Source organism: Schistocerca gregaria, chromosome X (assembly GCF_023897955.1).
Source record: "Schistocerca gregaria isolate iqSchGreg1 chromosome X, iqSchGreg1.2, whole genome shotgun sequence".
Taxonomy (NCBI): domain Eukaryota; kingdom Metazoa; phylum Arthropoda; class Insecta; order Orthoptera; family Acrididae; genus Schistocerca; species Schistocerca gregaria.
Window position 1 is genome coordinate 136265869 of NC_064931.1, and position 15864 is coordinate 136281732.

Genomic DNA, 15864 nt, shown 5'->3' on the forward strand with positions numbered 1-15864 from the left:
CTTCTGTTAGTAGTGGTGTGTTGTGTTTAACGACTGTGTCATGGCCCTGCTCTTGGTGGGCATGACCATATCTTGGATGCCTATTTTCCTCTTTATGTACTTCTATTGTGTGTAGTGTGATGTTTTCAAGATCTTCTTCACTCGGGGTTCCTCTTACAGGTCCTCTACTCTGAGAAAGGTCACCGTTTGGAGTGTTGCCCACTGGAAAAATTCGTGTTTGGTGTGCCTCGCCACATTGTAGACCATGGCGACGTAGAAACACCCATCGTCGATGTAATCTGTTAGGTTAAAATATTTTTCTTGGACAATGTTGCAACTATTGGGTCGCCGTCCATTGGAGAGTCAGTGGTAAACATCAGCCCAAGTTGTTGCCTCCAGGCTACTGCACGTCGCCACGCTCTTGTTTTGGTTGCTGGTTATTTGTGTTTTCTTCTGCGAGGTGGGGTGCTGGTGTTCATATCCGTGTTTTGTTGAGAGGACGTCTGTACAGTCCCGTAGTTGGTACTTGTATTCATATCCCTGCTTAGATATCCACAAAATGTTGTCTCACTGCTTTCGTTTTGTTGTATGCTAGATGACGTTGTTGGTTGCGTCATACTCCGTTTTTTAATTGGTATTTTCCAGAGTTCTTTGCAAGTAGGGCATTCTAATCCCCAGCTTTGTTACACGTTCTTTTCCTGTTCTTGCAAGGAATACAGCCAACAGTTGTGTATTCACGACATTCAAATTTTTTATGACCGGGTTCAGCACATTTCCCGCAGATAGCTTCCCTGTCACATCTTTTCGAAGAATGGCCAAAATTCCAACAGTTGAGGCACTTTTGTACTGACCCATAGTCCCTAATCCGTAAGGATTTAAATTGTATGTACACTCTATCCCTCTATAATAACAGTAATCTGACCCTTGGTGTCACCTCTAGAATATTATTTACCGTTCTTTTTCCTTTCGGACCTGTTTTGAATTGTATTTTGACTTCTTGTTGAAATTCCTCTTTGGTGATGTGGTCGCTGAGATTTATTTCAAACAGTACTTAGAACTACTTAAACCTAACTAACCTAAGGATATCACACACATCTATGTCCTAGGCAGGATTCGAACCTGTGACCGTAGCGGTCGCGCGGTTCCAGACTGAAGCGCCTAGAACCGCTCTACCACAGCGGCCGGCCAGTTTTTCTAGAAAGTCATGATCTGTGAGTGTTGTTGGAACGCTGTGTACTGCCAGTAGTGGTCTTACTTTTCTGGGTTCTTCGTATCGAATGTCCTTTATGGTTGATGATTTTTCAGTAATCTTCCTCTTGTCTGCATGTGTCTCAGTTTCAAGAGTTCTGAGTTTGCTGTATTCTTAATTGCTTTAACTTTTATTGTATTAAGTCTAGGGTTTATTGCTTTAGTTAACGTTTCCCTTACGGCTTGCCGGCCGGAGTGGCCGAGCGGTTCTAGGCGCTACAATCTGGAACCGCGCGACCGCTACAGTCACAGGTTCGAATCCTGCTTCGGGCATGGATGTGTGTGATGTCCATAGTTAGCTTGTGACAGGACCACCTGCTGCGACTGCAGAGAAAGTCAGGTGTTGGCCTCGTTTCAGTGCGTAATTTTTGATTTTTCTTCCTATAGGGCTAAATCTCCATTTCCAAACGCTCAATTTTGTCTTTTCCATCAGGGGCATTTGCCGCTGCTAACTCCCCACGCAGTCTTTCGTTTTCAGTTCTTAGTTCGCCATTTTATCCACGAAGTCTGATATGGTCGAGTGCTAATACCCATATTTTGTTCCTGACTGGTGCAGTAATTATGGTGGACATCCTTTTCTGCCTTAGCTCTGCTTGAAAATCCGGCAGAATTTCGTCTACAGGCTGCCATCATTTTTGATTCCATGTTTCTACGTCTACGTGTTACATCCCCTGTTGAGATTGTTCGTCTGATCGCTCCTTATTCCCGCGTTGATGCCGCCCTTGTAACCGAATGGTTCTAGGCGCTTCAGACCGAAACCACACGGCTGCTTCGCTCGCAGGTTCGAATCCTGCCTCGGGCATGAATGTGTGTGATGTTCTTAGTTTAAATAGGTTTAAGCAGTCATATGACTAGGGGGCTGATGGCCTCAGATGTTAAGTCCTATAGTGCTTAGAGCCATTTGAACCCGTGTTGACGTGTTGTCATTCCCACTTCCTGCTGATGTTATTGTAATGTTTAATTTCGGCGTATGGCCGCCATCATCGGTGTTCGACGCAGTCAACGCCAGCTTGGCCCACGATGTAGTGTCCGCGTGTTTGCATGGTCTTGAAGCTTAACCTAATGGAGAACCCGATATGCACGTGTTTAAAATGTTTCACGAAGTGAGGTTCAAATGGCTCTGAGCACTATGGGACTTAACATCTGAGGTCATCAGTCCCCTAGAACTTAGAACTACTTAAACCTAACTAACCTAAGGACATCACACACATCCATGCCCGAGGCAGGATTCGAACCTGCAACCGTAGCGGTCGTGCGGTTCGAGACTGTAGCGCCTAGAACCGCTCGGCCATTACGGCCGGCACAAAGTGATGTAGCGGGGGGCCCACGTCAGGAGTTACTTTGTATCTGACAATCGGCTCCCGAGATTTGGGTCTAATGTTAGTGAAAAACAGTCTTAAGGGGAGCCGGAACGTTCCATCTCCTCCATGTTAATTTTAGCAAATAGAAGGAACATTGTTTCTAAAACCATTAAACATAGTGGACTAAATCTTATGGGAATATTTCTCTACAAAGTTATAACGCCATGGTAAAAAATATTTATTGGTTTTTGTTTTACAATTTTTTAAAACAGATGCTTATTTTTTTCTCTAATATTTTGCTCTTTTTCTTCTATAACTCTTGAATTATACAATATTTTTTACAATTTGTTATAAAAATGAAGGAAAAGAAGTAAAAAATATTGTGTATAAATTTCATCGATATACTGTTAGCAGTTTTTGATAAAATGTTCCTCAAAGATAAAAATTTTAAAGTTACGGGAAATGGCTTCCAAAGTTTTTTATTACATTCCTGCCCCATATGATGGATTATCACCATTCTATTCAATGTTTTTATCTGTACGAACACTCTTTTGGTAATCCTAATTCAAATTAAATTATTTACACTTTTATTTGGATTTCGTGTGTTCCCATGTAAACACTTTGCCAATAAATTTGGATGTGATAAATCTCTGAATATTGGCTTAACCCTTGGATGCATATACAGGGCCTCCAAGGCACTTATATGTCTTCATTTTTTTAAAAAAATTCTGGAATTTTTTGTTTGATTTCAAACTGCTTTCCAGTACTCTTTCATTATCACTGTGAAATTCCTCCTATCAAGTCTGAACGAGAAACCTTTTTAAGTTTCTTGTATAATTCAATACGTTTACCCATACACCGTGAATGGATAAGCAGGGCTTGAGAAGCCCTCACACATTTATAAATGTTCTTTAGCCTACATTGTCTTCAACATTTGTTTGGAAGCAGTTATTAATTCAGTAATAACTGTAGTGGTACTTCCAGCAACAGGAGTGCCAACAGCAGCAGTAGCTGTAGTAGTAATAGTATAACTACAAAATAATACACACTACTTTCACATATTGACGATTTCGGTGTGTTATTGATCTTTTTGCTATCAAATGTTTTATTATTGCATATTATTGTTATCCTGTGTTGCTCTTGTCAGCCTCATTGTTACTGTAGTTTGTTTGTTGCTGCAAGGCCCATATTGTTACGAGTATGACTCGTTTAGTGCTGCACAAGCTGCTGTTCGAGAGACACACCTTTTGCTATGGCTTCGACACGCAAAGCAAGAGTCTCAGTACGTGCAAATGCAGCTAATTTTGAAAGTGTTGTGGCTCAGTGGTTTGAAGAAGATGATTCTTGCGGGGAAGGAAATATTTTTGAAGATGAAAGTAGTGAAGAATCAGCCAATGAACCTGCAGATGTGAATATTGAGGCAGATGACAGTCCTTCCGATAATATTACTTCATCAGAGTATGAAAATGAAGAACCACCACAAAAAGGTGTAGAAGACCACACATACATTAGTTGGAATGGAACGATTTGGAAATTAGATCCTCCTGCAACTTTTCGTATGCCTGTCCATAATATCGTAAAGAAGGCACCTGGTCCAGCCCGTGGTTTGAAAACCAGTAAAGCTAAGGATGCCTGGGACTATTTCATCTCCAAGGAAATACTAGAGGAAATCATCAACTGCACAAATAATGAAGACAGGATAGTGGCTGCTTTACTGGGTAAAACGTGGAAAAACGTTTCGCTTGCTGAAATGGAGTGTTTTCTTGGTCTTTTACTGCTTTCTGGTGTTGAGAAGAGTTGGGATGTCCTTATTAGAGAATTATTCTTGGATGAAAAGGCAAATCCTACATATAAGGCCACCACGTCAGTAAATAGATTCGAGGATATAAGGAGAATGATTAGATTTGATGACAGTCATACCCACGAAGCTCGATCTGCAGATGACAAACTTGCAACTGTTCGCTATGTATGGCTCTGAGCACTATGGGACTTAACTACTGTGGTCATCAGTCCCCTAGAACTTAGAACTACTTAAACCTAACTAACGTAAGGACATCACAAACATCCACGCCCGAGGCAGGATTCGAACTTGCGACCGTAGCAGTCGCGCGGTTCCGGGCTGCTCCGCTAGACCACCGCGGCCGGCGCTATGTATGGTAACTATTTCTTGACAAGTGTAGAAATAGAATGATTCCCAATGATTCGCTCACAGTTGACGAACAGCTAGTCCCATCCCGTGGAAGATGCAGCTTCACCCAGTATAAGCCCTCTAAACCAGCCAAGTGTGGCATAAAAATATTTTGATTATGTGGTGCTTTAGACGGAATTGCTTATACGGGAAGGAAGCCCCATGAACCTATTCAGAAAAATCTTGGATTGAATGTAGTGAAAGATCTTGCTAAAAGCATTGAAGGATCATAAAAAAATATTACTATTGACAACTTTTTTACTAGTGTGGAGCTGGCAGAAGAGATGCTTCAGAAGCAAATTACAGTGGTGGTAACACTAAAACAAAATAAACCAGAAATTCCTAATGAGATGAAACCATCTGCCTCAAAAGCGATTCATTCCTCTTTGTTTGCATTTAGAGGTGACATTACAATGGTGAGTTGTTGTTGTTGTTGTTGTTGTTGTCTTCAGTTCTGAGACTGGTTTGATGCACCTGTCCATGCTACTCTATCCTGTGAAAGCTTCTTCATCTCCCAGAACCCACTGCAACCTACATCCTTCTGAATCTGCATAGTGTAGTCATCTCTTGGTCTCCCTCTATGATTTTTACCCTCTACGCTGCCCTCCAACACTAAATTGGTAATCCCTTGATGCCTCAGAAGATGTCCTACCAACCAATCCCTTCTTCTGGTCAAGTTGTGCCACAAACTTCTCTTTTCCCCAATCCTATTCAACACTTCCTCATTAGTTATGTGATCTACCCACCTAATCTTCAGCATTCTTCTGTAGCACCACATTTCGAAAGCTTCTATTCTCTTCTTGTCCAAACTAGCTAACGTCCATGTTTCACTTCCATACATGGCTACACTCCATACAAATACTTTCAGAAATGACTTCCTGACACTTAAATCTATACTCGATGTTAACAAATTTCTCTTCTTCAGAAACGTTTTCCTTGCCATTGCCAGTCTACATTTTATATCCTCTCTACTTCGACCATCATCAGTTATTTTGCTCCCCAAATAGCAAAACTCCTTTACTACTACCCAGTGTCTCATTTCCTGATCTAATTCCCTCAGCATCACCTGACGTAATTCGACTACATTCCATTATCCTCATTTGCTTTTGTTGATGTTCATCTTAAATCCTCCTTTCAAGACACTATCCATTCCGTTCAACTGCTCTTCCAAGTCCTTTGCTGTCTCTGACAGAATTACGATGTCATCGGCGAACCGCAAAGTTTTTATTTCTTCTCCATGGATTTTAATACCTACTCCAAATTTTTCTTTTGTATCCTTTACTGCTTGCTCAATATACAGATTAAATAACATCGGGGAGAGACTACAACCCTGTCTTACTCCCTTCCCAACCACTGCTTCCCTTTCATGTCCCTCGACTCTTATAACTGCCATCTGGTTTCTGTACAAATTGTAAGTAGCCTTTCGCTCCCTATATTTTACCCCTGCCACCTTCATAATTTGAAAGAGAGTATTCCAGTCAACATTGTCAAAAGCTTTCTCTAAGTCTAAAAATGCTAGAAACGTAGGTTTGCCCTTCCTTAATCTAGCTTCTAAGATAAGTCGTAGGGTCAATATTGCCTCACGTGTTCCAACATTTCTACGGAATCCAAACTGATCATCCCCGAGGTCGGCTTCTACTAGTTTTTCCATTCGTCTGTAAAGAATTCGTGTTAGTATTTTGCAGCTGTGACTTATTAAACTGTCAACACCTGATTTCTTTGGGATTGGAGTTATTATATTCTTCTTGAAGTCTGAGGGTATTTCGCCTGTCTCATACATCTTGCTCACCAGATGGTAGAGTTTTGTCAGGACTGGCTCTCCCAAGGCCGTCAGTAGTTCCAATGGAATGTTGTCTACTCCGGGGGCCTTGTTTCGACTCAGGTCTTTCAGTGCTCTGTCAAACTCTTCCCGCAGTATCGTATCTCCCATTTTGTCTTCATCTACGTCCTCTTCCTTTTCCATAATATTGTCCTCAAGTACATCACCCTTGTATAGACCCTCTATATACTCCTTCCACCTTTCTGCTTTCCCTTCCTTGCTTAGAACTGGGTTTCCATCTGAGCTCTTGATGTTCATACAAGTGGTTCTCTTATCTCCAAAGGTCTCTTTAATTTTCCTGTAGGCAGTATCTATCTTACCCCTAGTGCAATAAGCCTCTACATCCTTACATTTGTCCTCTAGCCATCCCTACTTAGCCATTTTGCACTTCCCGGCGATCTCATTTTTGAGACGTCTGTATTCCTTTTTGCCTGCTTCATTTACTGCATTTTTATATTTTCTCCTTTCATCAATTAAATTCAATATTTCTTCTGTTACCCAAGGATTTCTACTAGCCCTCGTCTTTTTACCTACTTGATCCTCTGCTGCCTTCACTACTTCATCCCTCAAAGCTACCCATTCTTCTTCTACTGTATTTCTTTCCCCCATTCCTGTCAATTGCTCCCTTATGCTCTCCCTGAAACTCTGTACAACCTCTGGTTCTTTTAGTTTATCCATGTCCTATCTCCTTAAATTCCCATCTTTTTGCAGTTTCTTCAGTTTTAATCTACAGGTCATAACCAATAGATTGTGGTCAGAGTCCACATCTGCCCCTGGAAATGTCTTACAATTTAAAACCTGGTTCCTAAATCTCTGTCTTACCATTATATAATCTGATACCTTTTAGTATCTCCAGGCTTCTTCCATGTATACAGCCTTCTTTTATGATTCTTGAACCAAGTGTTACCTATGATTAAGTTGTGCTCTGTGCAAAATTCTACCAGACGGCTTTCTCTTTCATTTCTTTGCCCCAGTCCATATTCACCTACTACGTTTCCTTCTCTCCCTTTTCCTACTACCGAATTCCAGTCACCCATGACTATTAAATTTTCATCTCCCTTCACTATCTGAGCAATTTCTATTATTTGATCATACATTTCTTCAATGTCTTCCTCATCTGCAGAGCTAGTTGGCATATAAACTTGTACTACTGTAGTAGGTGTGGGCTTTGTATCTATCTTGGCCACAATAATGCGTTCGCTGTGCTGTTTGTAGCAGCTTACCCTCATTCCTATTTTCCTATTCATTATTAAACCTACTCCTGCATTACCCCTATTTGATTTTGTGTTTAGAACCCTGTAGTCACCTGACCAGAAGTCTTGTTCCTCCTGCCACCGAACTTCACTAATTCCCACTATATCTAACTTTAACCTATCCATTTCCCTTTTTAAATTTTCTAACCTACCTGCCCGATTAAGGGATCTGACATTCCACGCTCCGATCCGTAGAATGCCAGTTTTCTTTCTCCTGATAACGACATCCTCTTCAGTAGTCCCCGCCCAGAGATCCGAATGGGGGACTATTTTACCTCCGGAATATTTTACCCAAGAGGACGCCATCATCATTTAATCATACAGTAAAGCTGTATGCCTTCGGGAAAAATTACGGCTGTAGTTTCCCCTTGCTTTCAGCCGTTCGCAGTACCAGCACAGCAAGGCCGTTTTGGTTAGTGTTACAAGGCCAGATCAGTCAATCATCCAGACTGTTGCCCTGCAACTACTGAAAAGGCTGCTGCCCCTCTTCAGGAACCATACGTTTTTCTGGCCTCTCAACAGATACCCCTCCGTTGTGGTTGCACCTACGGTACGGCTATCTGTATCGCTGAGGCACGCAAGCCTCCCCACCAACGGAAAGGTCCATGGTTCATGGGGGGGAATAGTGAGTTATGTTCCCCAAAAGAAAAAAGTCTGTAGTTCTCATTAGCACAATGAATCACGACAGAAACATTGATGAAACTCATGCAAAAAAGAAACCAGATATAATAAAGTTCTATAACACTACGAAGGGTGGAGTAGATCAAATGGACCAGAAAATTCGTTATTACAATTGCAAGAGACAAACAAGAAGATGGCCATTTGCATTATGGATGAATGTAATGGACATCGCAGCAATGAACAGTGAAATTTTATTTTCCGCCCAACATCTGACTTACCGTAGTGGAAGAAGTGATAAAAGGCGTTTGTTCCTAAGATATTTAGCAGAGGAAATGGTAAGACCACTGATGGAACTTCGTATTCAGATTCCTAATCTTCCAAAGAAAATCGTTGATGCCATGCAAATCTGTGCTGTTCAAAAAGATGTCACATTAGAATAATCTGGCAGATTAAAACTGTGTGCCGGACAGAGACTCGAACTCGGGGCCTTTGCCTTTCGCGGGCAAGTGCTCTACCAACTTTTTTTTTAAGGTAACTTATTTATTAAAGATAATGTAGGTTTGCAAAACTTTCAGAACAATCGGTGGAATAACAAAAGAAAATGAAACAGAAGAAAAGAAAGTGCCGGAGGAGGAATCGAACCAGAGACCTCTGGCGTAAGAGCCCGAGTCCGAGCCCTAACTTTTTTTTTAATGCTCTACCACCTTTTTTCTTTTTTTCGTTTTAATTTTTTAATTTTTTTGTTTTTTGTTATATTTTTTACAAGGGAACCACTTTATTTTGCCGGGAATGAGGTTTTTTTAATTATTATATTTTTTATTAAGGAAGGAAGGAGAAACAGAAACCATTATTATTCACAAAATAAACATAGTACGTCCTGACACATAATAACTGTCCTGGAAGGAAACTCGCTGCCGTCCTACCATGCAGCATGAAATAACAAAATTAAAGTGGAGCCACCTCCGGCATCCCAAAGAAGAGTATTTATAGACATGAAAACAAAATATTAAGTACATCCATTTGCTAACTGTTGCAAGCATTAGTTTTCCCTAGGTCGCATACTCGCATAGTGTCCTTAGCTGATCACTACCCAAGCACGACTCACGCCCCGTCCTCACAGCTTTAGTTCTGCCAGTAACTCGCCTCCTACCTTCCAAACTATACAGAAGTTCTGCGAACCTTGCAGAACTAGCACTCCAGATAGAAAGGATATTGTGGAGATATGGCTTAGCCACAGCCTGGGGGATGTTTCCAGAATGAGATTTTCACTCTGCAGCGGAGTGTGCGCTAATATGAAACTTCCTGGCAGATCCTGTTACAGTAGCTTAGGAATCTTTCAATGTGACAATAAATTTGACAGAAATAAAGTTAACTCCAAAGAATGATTATATGAAAAGAGGAAAATTTTAAATTAGGGCAGGGCCTTGGAGGCCCTGCATATGCATTCATGTGTGTTTTCGGCACCATGCATCTGTACAAACACTCTTTTGGGAATCCTAATTCAAATTAAATTATTTACACTTTTACTTGGATGTGATAAATCTCTGAATATTGGCTCAATTACATCAATTACAGCATTTGGCAAACTGTTTTTATGGGCATATTCCTTTCCTGATTGGTACTTACACCATGAGTCATCCATAACTTGTGGGGCACAGTGCACGTTGTGGGTGCTCATTTGTTGATGGAGCATAAAAATAATGCCAATACTGCTCTCCTCATATACTGAATGCTTCTTGTGTTTTGCACACCCATAATACACTCCTGGAAATGGAAAAAAGAACACATTGACACCGGTGTGTCAAACCCACCATACTTGCTCCGGACACTGCGAGAGGGCTGTACAAGCAATGATCACACGCACGGCACAGCGGACACACCAGGAACCGCGGTGTTGGTCGTCGAATGGCGCTAGCTGCGCAGCATTTGTGCACCGCCGCCGTCAGTGTCAGCCTGTTTGCCGTGGCATACGGAGCTCCATCGCAGTCTTTAACACTGGTAGCATGCCGCGACAGCGTGGACGTGAACCGTATGTGCAGTTGACGGACTTTGAGCGAGGGCATATAGTGGGCATGCGGGAGGCCGGGTGGACCTACCGCCAAATTGCTCAACACGTGGGGCGTGAGGTCTCCACATTACATCGATGTTGTCGCCAGTGGTCGGTGGAAGGTGCACGTGCCCGTCGACCTGGGACCGGACCGCAGCGACGCACGGATGCACGCCAAGACCGTAGGATCCTACGCAGTGCCGTAGGGGACCGCACCGCCACTTCCCAGCAAATTAGGGACACTGTTGCTCCTGGGGTATCGGCGAGGACCATTCGCAACCGTCTCCATGAAGCTCGGCTACGGTCCGGCACGCCGTTAGGCTGTCTTCCGCTCACGCCCCAACATCGTGCAGCCCGCCTCCAGTGGTGTCGCGACAGTCGTGAATGGAGGGACGAATGGAGACGTGTCGTCTTCAGCGATGAGAGTCGCTTCTGCCTTGGTGCCAATGATGGTCGTATGCGTGTTTGGCGCCGTGCAGGTGAGCGCCACAATCAGGACTGCATACGACCGAGGCACACAGGGCCAACACCCGGCATCATGGTGTGGGGAGCGATCTCCTACACTGGCCGTACACCTCTGGTGATCGTCGAGGGGACACTGAATAGCGCACGGTACATCCAAACCGTCATCGAACCCATCGTTCTACCATTCCTAGACCGGCAAGGGAACTTGCTGTTCCAACAGGACAATGCACGTCCGCATGTATCCCGTGCCACCCAACGTGCTCTAGAAGGTGTAAGTCAACTACCCTGGCCAGCAAGATTTCCGGATCTGTCTCCCATTGAGCATGTTTGGGACTGGATGAAGCGTCGTCTCACGCGGTCTGCCCGTCCAGCACGAACGCTGGTCCAACTGAGGCGCCAGGTGGAAATGGCAAGTCAAGCCGTTCCACAGGACTACATCCAGCATCTCTACGACCGTCTCCATGGGAGAATAGCAGCCTGCATTGCTACGAAAGGTGGATATACACTGTACTAGTGCCGACATTGTGCATGCTCTGTTGCCTGTGTCTTTGTGCCTGTGGTTCTGTCAGTGTGATCATGTGATGTATCTGACCCCAGGAATGTGTCAATAAAGTTTCCCCTTCCTGGGACAATGAATTCACGGTGTTCTTATTTCAATTTCCAGGAGTGTATCTCTGCAATGTATCAGTTGCTTCATCTGTCAATCTTCTTCTTCCTCCAAGGGTCTTACCATCACTAAGCTTCTGGGATCCTAATGCCTGCTTTAGTTTGCGCAAGCGAGCCCCCATGCGCTTCTGCATATGCACTCCTGTTTTTAATGTGAATTTCATTGCCATAAGATCTGAGTTCCTCTACAGCTTTATATCCCTTAGAATCACCATCTCCTAGATAGGTTGTGCATCGTACATTATACCACTCCTGTGATCTGGAAAAAATTGCTTTCACTCCCTCTACTTCCATTGCTCCACTCGTGCTGTGAAAATTTGCTTCACACCTTTCACTATGTTCGTCCTTGGTATTGCCCTTACATCAACAACGTTTTGAGAGAATAGCAACATCAATTACTTTGCAACTGTCTCCACTGCTAGCTGTCACAACTCCATTTAGAGATTTATGACCTGTACGTTGCCATGATCCATCTAAAGCAACAGTTAAATCTCTACAATTCTCATTATGTCACAGCTTCTTCAACTGCTTTCTTCATTGTTGCTTGAGCAATGTCTTCAGCAGAAGATCCTACCAATTCATTATAAAATCCAAACTTGGTTGGTGGTTCTGGCAAGTTCATAATTCCACATAACATAGTCCCTGCAGCACTGCCCTTGCCAATGCAATGCAAGCCATACACTAGTCTAACATTTATATCATACACCTTCTTTCATAATACGTTATGTTTCAAAATATAAGAGAGCAAGGAAATGTTAATTATTTCATTCATATGGTTACTGTCACTTCCATAGTTTTCAAATTTTTCTTTGCTGTCACAAAGTTTCTTGCTGGAAGAAGTTCTATCACGTTCATTTGGAGTAGTCGTTGAAGCAGTCTGAGCAGCATCTCCCTTCGAAACAACAAAAGATTTCTTCTTCCACTCATTGTGCCTTTTCTTAAACACTCGATTGCTGAAACAGGGCATATTGATACCGACAAACCAAATACGTAAAACAGGTATGAGCAAAATTCGACAAATACGCAAAATTGAACAGCTAAACAACACAAAGCAAACTCCACAAGTCAGCACACACGGTATAGCGTTTATGTTTACCGATGTGAACAGTCACTTGTCACAGAGATAAAACTATACAACGTTGGAAAACAAAACACTATCTAATTCCGCAAAGATATCCTGCTTGCAGCCAGCGAGCGGGGCCGTCAGAGGTGTGCTCAAGCATTTGTGTGGTGCGTCACCTTTGCAGCAATAAAAAACACACTTAGAATTCATTTAGAAGGGTGAAACTTGATTTGTTTTATTCAGAAAACTCCAAATAATTTTATAATGAAAAAACCAAAAAACGTGAATTTTGTCATTTTCATCGTTCCGGCTCCCCTTAAGTCCTTGTCAACAGCGTTAACTCGGCTTTCGTTCAGGCAGTGAGCCAATGTCAAAGAAGCGGAATGAAATAAGAGCCACACGCCGGCTGAAAATACCTGCAGCCAGCTTCCCGTAGACGGCGTCCGCTGTGTCAGCCGCTGTTGTGGGGAGCGCCTGACGCAACGAACAGCTGCAGCTCATGCAGTCAGCCTGCCGCAATCTGCACTGTCAGCACCTCCGCGTCCGACGTCGCAGCAGTCCGCTGCACGCCGCTCCTTCAGCAGAAGGCACCAAGCGTCGCCGCCACCAGGGGACAATGGCCAGCCGCTCTGGCGACGAAACTTGCCACACGTCTCACAAGAATACGTTCACTATCCCGGACAAACTAGCTTCTCACGGCGAAACTGCAGTGCCGAACTAGTCTTTATTGCGTAACGTGACAGATTACACGTTTAACTATCCACGCAGAAATTTGCACTCCCCTCCAACCACTTTTTCCCACCACAAACGCGAGCAACAGGGAACTGTTAGCATGAACAATACGAGACTGGAATATAAGGGAGAACCGACAGAGGTACTCAGGGTACCCTCCGCCACACACCGTCAGGTGGCTTGCGGAGTATGGATATAGATGTAGATATAGAAAGGCGCAAAAGTTGTAACTGTAAAAAAAAAAACAAGTGGACATAAAAAAATACACTACACTGTTGTCCTTTCTTGTTGCGCTGACGGTACTAAACTTAATCCAATGATCATTTTCAAGCGCAAAACAATGCCAAAATCTTCAGAAATACCACCAGTTGTTGTTGTTCACGTACATGAGAAGGATTGGATGGACGAAGCTGGTATGAAATTATGGATTAACAGAGTGTAAGAGAAAGGGGAAAGTGTTACTTAAGAAGAGTTCTCTTCTACATCTACATCTACGTACATACTCCGCAATCCACCATACGGTGCGTGGCGAAGGGTACCTCGTACCACAACTAGCATCTTCTCTCCCTGTTCCACTCCCAAACAGAACGAGGGAAAAATGACTGCCTATATGCCTCTGTACGAGCCCTAATCTCTCTTATCTTATCTTTGTGGTCTTCCCGCGAAATGTATGTCGGCGGCAGTAAAACTGTACTGCAGTGAGCCTCAAATGCTGGTTCTCTAAATTTCCTCAGTAGCGATTCACGAAAAGAACGCCTCCTTTCCTCTAGAGACTCTCACCCGAGCTCCTGAAGCATTTCCGTAACACTCGCATGATGATCAAACCTACCAGTAACAAATCTAGCAGCCCGCCTCTGAATTGCTTCTATGTTCTCCCTCAATCCGACCTGATAGGGATCCCAAACGCTCGAGCACTACTCAAGAATAGGTCGTATTAGTGTTTTATAAGCGGTCTCCTTTGCAGATGAACCACATCTTCCCAAAATTCTACCAATGAACCGAAGACGACCATCCGCCTTCCCCACAACTGCCATTACATGCATGTCCCACTTCATATCGCTCTGCAATGTTACGCCCAAATATTTAATCGACGTGACTGTGTCAAGCGCTACACTACTAAAGGAGTATTCAAACATTACGGGGTTCTTTTTCCTATTCATTTGCACTAATTTACATTTATCTACACTCCTGGAAATTGAAATAAGAACACCGTGAATTCATTGTCCCAGGAAGGGGAAACTTTATTGACACATTCCTGGGGTCAGATACATCACATGATCACACTGACAGAACCACAGGCACATAGACACAGGCAACAGAGCATGCACAATGTCGGCACTAGTACAGTGTATATCCACCTTTCGCAGCAATGCAGGCTGCTATTCTCCCACGGAGACGATCGTAGAGATGCTGGATGTAGTCCTGTGGAATGGCTTGCCATGCCATTTCCACCTGGCGCCTCAGTTGGACCAGCGTTCGTGCTGGACGTGCAGACCGCGTGAGACGACGCTTCATCCAGTCCCAAACATTCTCCATGGGGGACAGATCCGGAGATCTTGCTGGCCAGGGTAGTTGACTTACACCTTCTAGAGCACGTTGGGTGGCACGGGACACATGCGGACGTGCATTGTCCTGTTGGAACAGCAAGTTCCCTTGCCGGTCTAGGAATGGTAGAACGATGGGTTCGATGACGTTTTGGGTGTACCGTGCACTATTCAGTGTCCCCTCGACGATCACCAGAGGTGTACGGCCAGTGTAGGAGGTCGCTCCCCACACCATGATGCCGGGTGTTGGCCCTGTGTGCCTCGGTCGTATGCAGTCCTGATTGTGGCGCTCACCTGCACGGCGCCAAACACGCATACGACCATCATTGGCACCAAGGCAGAAGCGACTCTCATCGCTGAAGACGACACGTCTCCATTCGTCCCTCCATTCACGCCTGTCGCGACACCACTGGAGGCGGGCTGCACGATGTTGGGGCGTGGGCGGAAGACGGCCTAACGGTGTGCGGGACCGTAGCCCAGCTTCCTGGAGACGGTTGCGAATGGACCTCGCCGATACACCAGGAGCAACAGTGTCCCTAATTTGCTGGGAAGTGGCGGTGCGGTCCCCTACGGCACTGCGTAGGATCCTACGGTCTTGGCGTGCATCCGTGCGTCGCTGCGGTCCGGTCCCAGGTCGACGGGCACGTGCACCTTCCGCCGACCACTGGCGACAACATCGATGTACTGTGGAGACCTCACGCCCCACGTGTTGAGCAATTCGGCGGTACGTCCACCCGGCCTCCCGCATGCCCACTATACGCCGTCGCTCAAAGTCCGTCAACTGCACATACGGTTCACGTCCACGCTGTCGCGGCATGCTACCAGTGTTAAAGACTGCGATGGAGCTCCGTATGCCACGGCAAACTGGCTGACACTGACGGTGGCGGTGCAGAAATGCTGCGCAGCTAGCGCCATTGGACGGCCAACACCGCGGTTCC